We start from the raw sequence: 5,194 nt of genomic DNA, 5'->3' as shown, positions 1-5,194 counted from the left end.
ATAAATCTGACTTAAATGAGTTGCAATTTCCAAGCAGCAAAGACTTCATATGGAACCCACTTCAATCAAATGCAATCCAATAAATATACAATTTCATGCATTACCTGCCATGCGAGACGAATGCCTGTAGTATCCAGAATCTGATCTAGTGTCTTTATTAGTCACAGAATCTATTAACCCATATTCAACTTCTAATCTCTTTATGTGGGAAGAGACTTTTCTTTCAATTTCTTCGGCATTCTTAGTGCCACATTCTTTAAGAGACTCGGGATACTCCATGAGTGTTACCTCCAATTGACGTAGATTTTTCTTGATATTACACGTTTACAGTATGAAACCAGATGGTATATATATAAAGGAACAAAATAAATTAGCATCCTTGAGGTAAGGAGAATCACCTACGACCTTCATCCATTCCATTGTCATTAAGAGTAGAAGTAATGTTGTCCATTGTGACTTCTTGTTTATCTTCTTTCCCAGAACCCCCAAATATGTCATCACTACCAGAAGAAGAGTAATTCAAACCAAGTCCCTTAAGCTCTCCCTTGTCCTCTGTATTAGTTCCACCATCCTCACGAGTCCACATTGAAGCCTGTAATACATGATGTGTTTTCATAGAATTGCATGTTAAATGTTTTAGATCTGGCCGTGGGATTGATGGCTTTGAGGTCCCCACCACACCAACATTTTTTGGTAAAGTTCCACTACAAGAGGCATCCCCTGGTTCACGTTCCTCATCCTGTGACCATAAAGATGTTTATTCCTAAACATTTTTCCTAGATCTGGACATATAGTCCTTATCATCATCAAGTATGGATTTTATTTCTTCACCTGTGCTCCACCTTCCCCCTTCAAATTTTAAGTAAGCATTAGTTTCTCTTGCATGCTTCCCTCCGATTGCAAAGTTATACCCATACTTGACATCCTCATCTTGACCTTGGTTATTATGCTTCTCTGCTTGTTCTAAGCTAAGAAATCGGGAAACCATTACCTCCCTACCACAATGAATAGATAAACCATTTTTCCTACACTGTCTTTCAAGCTCCACAAGAGGAATACTAAACAATTCTCGAGTTGCTTCTCCCTCTCCAATTGCCAGAGAAACATCTTGATTTGGACCATATTCGTCTGTTATGTCTATAATATTGGCTTCAAAACTATCAAGGTCCTTCAATGGTGGGGCATCTCCACATATTGAATGAAAAGGAGGGACACTTGAATTTCCAGACCAAAGAAAGGTAGCTCTCAGTCCATTCACATAAGCATCTGAAAAGAGAAACCAGTCTGACCAAACCTAGAGAGATTTCATCACTCTCTCCCTCAAATCTTCTGCAGTAATCCGACCAATGATGTTTTGGTATAAGTCATTAAATATTTCCATAATATCAGGCAATGCTGCTTCAAACTTTGTCCTATATGCAGAAGCATTTTTCACAGGAGCACTACTATTGTGAAGAATATCATAAACTAACATGAGCCTTGCAACTTTAGTTGGAATAGGCATCTCCTTTAGAGTCAAAGACTCTGTAAGTACCTCAACTACCTCACCAGTTGCGTCAGCATTGTCTAGAGAAAACCCCATTGCTTCTTTTATCTGATTTCTCTCCAAGGTTAAAGCACGAAGCATGTCCTCAAATTCATCTCTTTGGCCCTCTATTAAGGCGTGTTCCTGATCCACTCTCCTGGTCCTTCTAGCAGCGTAAGTTGTAGTTGAGGCTTTCTCATGCTCATGCACGTGTTCAAATTTAATCACACGAGTGGGGGAACTTAGATGTATTCTGAATTGATAAACAAGATTGTTGTGGAAATATGTCTATAAGATTTATTGCTTGCAGTGAAAGATGCATATTTTTTTCACAAGCGTGAAACAAATCATGTTACAAATATTTGAGGGAGGATTGCTTTAAAAAGTCAAGCTTTAGCCTACCTTTATTATGGGTTAGTTCCTATGGAATCATAAAGCACCTAAATATTGATTGTATGTAGGCCAACAAAATACATGTATACCAAACTGAAGCAATCAAAGCTATAGGTACAATGTTGAGATTTGGATCTGAAAAGCCTCTGGACTATATAAGTTTTCAAGTAATTTCTAGAAAGGACAAACCGTAGTATTTTAGTTGTAGACCCAAGATATACTTTATTGTTTTCATAAAATTAGAAAATGTGGAGAATCTAAATCTCAGTGTAAGTTGAAGGCGATTGATCTTCATACATGGTTTGTTTTCATCATTACTATCCTTAACATGTTCTATTATTTAGAGTGCGATTTCGTGAATTGGCATATGTGTTTTCCCACATTTTTGTTTTTATATCCCACACAATTGGAATCCTACTACATTTAGCCTCCTTTACTTCCCCAAGTTACAGTTGTTAAAGAGGGTACAAAACGCTAATGATATGTTCTTTTACCATAAGTTCTCATTTTTTCGATGGATTTTGTGGAATTTTTAGGCATGCCAATTATGTGGCAAGAAACAATGTTCCATTATTATTTTTTATCATCTCTTGTTTCTGAGTTAGCATGCTTCTATTTTACTAGTTCATTACGCCTATGCCGTGAAAATATCAAGTTGAATGGTTTTTACATTTGATTTCCACTATAGTCAACAACTGAATATATATGTTTTCTGTGTAGGTTGGATGATAGGAAGACACACTTTGATTTCCAATAGTTCTCTCTTTTTCATATACTATCACAAGTGCACAAATACAAACTCATTTTTATTTTTATGTGGATAAGAAAATGATGACAACTTTGTATTTTGTAGTGACAAGGATAACTATGTATTGGAGCTAGACCTTGAGCCCTTCAAATCATCCTTTCCTTACCCAACACAACCATCTCCTATTGATAATGGAGTTCAATTTTTGAACCGACATTTGTCTTCAATATTATTTCATGATAAAGAAAGCACACAGTCATTATTGGATTTCCTTTAAGCACACAAATACCACAGCCATGCCGTTTTTCTTTACTTGGTTAATATATTGCATCATTGTGTTTGATAGTTAATTCATTATTATTTTATGCACAATAAATCTCTATCAAATAGCAGAGATGGATGACATGACTATTTTAGAGAGAGATAATATGAATTGATTAAAAATTCATAGGGCTATTTCGATTCTCATCTTTGTATTTCACTTCTATAGAGAAAAATATATATTCAAATACAAACTCAACCCAAATCAAACTAAAATAGAGAATCCCAATTATGAAGATGTTTCTCTCTTCATACCTTGCAATGACATTATTTTTCTAAATTATACTTGAATTTCACTCATATTAACCTAGATTTATATATTGCTTTTAACACCAAATTGACATCAGGTAAACATACAAATATCTCGTTAAATATGACCTAAAGATGATTTAAATAATACTACCTTTAGTCTACGCACGTGGCAGAGTAATTTATGAGGTGTGAAGTTTTATTAGAGGCATTATTTGTTTGTTTGTTTTGGTTAGAAAAGGGTTTGTTCTTGATTTTATGTGACTTTCAATTTATCATATGTAGCATGTTGAGAAATGGGAAAGAATAATGCATGACATTTATCTTGTAGAAATTGATGATGAATGAAAGTATATATAGTTTAACCAAGCTACAATCTGATTTGGTAAAGGCAGAGGGACATCTTAAAAAGCTACCTAAGAATACACCATATACATAGTTTGAACATAAGTAATATATGGTTTTTTCTTTTTCATATATGTTCTTTCTTCTATCCAAGATATCACAGCAAGACAGATATTGATATTGTAGAAATTGTTAGAGGACCTCATTGAGGTCGATTTTTCTGATGTCCTACTTGATTGATACCTTCTCATGACAGGAAGGCTTTAAATACAAATTAATATGTTCTCGAAACAAATTAGATTCAAATTTTATAGATATAAAAGATAAAAACAAATGTCAATGCCTTCATTTGATTGTTACTTGACTTTGGTGTGGGCAGGTTACATGAAATGTGATTGGAAAAAGGATGGGGAGACAATGCAGATCACATCTTGGATATGATTCATTTGTTGTTGGAGATCCTTCAGGCACTTGAGCCATCAACTTTGGAAACGTTTCTAGTAGGTATTCCTATGGTTTTTAATGTTGTAATTCTTTCACCTAATGGTTATTTTCGGCAAGAAAATGTTTTAGGAATTCCTTATAAGACATCAATGGACAGGTAAACAATTTTTTTATAATTGCAATGTCCATTCCATGATATCCTCTCTTTATTGTTTTATTGTATTTTGAACATTTATTTTGCATTTGATTTGTATTATAACTATGAAATTGAAAATACTTGGCATTGTGTCCATTTAAACAACAACCAAATATTGAAGATGAAATTAGTATTACATGATATTGATTGAAATCCTTTTAACTGTTTTGTGTTGAAATATTTTCATGACTATTAGAAAAGTTTACTTTCATGTTTTTATTTGAGCACATGTTGTTTATATAGTTGACCAAGTTCATGCGTTAGAGAAAAAAATGTTGTTGTGAATAAAATGACAAGGATTAGACATCACACCTCAAATTATTTATTTTCACAAGTTATTTATATCTTGAGATTTTTAGCATGTAACTTAGTTGGCATGATTGTGCTTAAGCTTTCCTTGAAGTTTGAATACTAAGTTACAAAGGTTTTATTTTCTATGGTGAGGTTTATTTGTTTATACAGGTCATCTGGCCACATAGTGGCCACTATCGCTCAACTGAAGAAAACTTGTTCGAGTTTCTTGCTTTTAAGGGGAAGAATAGCTTTAACATTGTTGATGTCAAGGTACATGTCATATAAATATTTTATAGTCTACTTTAGTTTATATTCTAGTGTTCATAATCTTTCATGTATTACACTTTGCATTGTACTTCTTTTGTTTTCATAAAAAGAACTCAGTATTGATGGTAAGCAGCAGAATTTGAAGAAAGAGGAGAACACTAACATTGGAGTGACAAATGCAAAAAAAGAGAGAAGAGAATTGGTCTAGTGATACCCTTAAAGCCAATATCCCACATAAGAAACACACATAGAGACTAATTTTCAAGTCTTCAGAGTTGGTGAATTCACTTGCAATGACTTGGCAACACAATGATAATGTTTTGTAGTGTTGAAACAACATTTCATGTGTAAATTGTAGTCCAATCAATGTTAAGTTGGAAACTCATATTGTAATACTTGACATTTCATATAA

At 33.7% G+C, this 5,194-nt stretch overlaps 1 pseudogene; it reads right to left on the bottom strand.

The window, feature by feature from the left end:
* Window positions 1–394: 394 nt before the first annotated feature.
* Window positions 395–4,791, bottom strand: LOC149185450 (protein RRC1-like; annotated as a pseudogene).
* Window positions 4,792–5,194: the final 403 nt, after the last annotated feature.

The sequence above is a fragment of the Pinus tabuliformis genome, chromosome 3_2, assembly GCF_031772625.1.
Source record: "Pinus tabuliformis cultivar Carrire ecotype Pingquan chromosome 3_2, CPIR1, whole genome shotgun sequence".
Taxonomy (NCBI): domain Eukaryota; kingdom Viridiplantae; phylum Streptophyta; class Pinopsida; order Pinales; family Pinaceae; genus Pinus; species Pinus tabuliformis.
The sequence above is the reverse complement of the archived record's forward strand: the minus strand, read 5'-3'. Positions and strand labels throughout refer to the sequence as shown.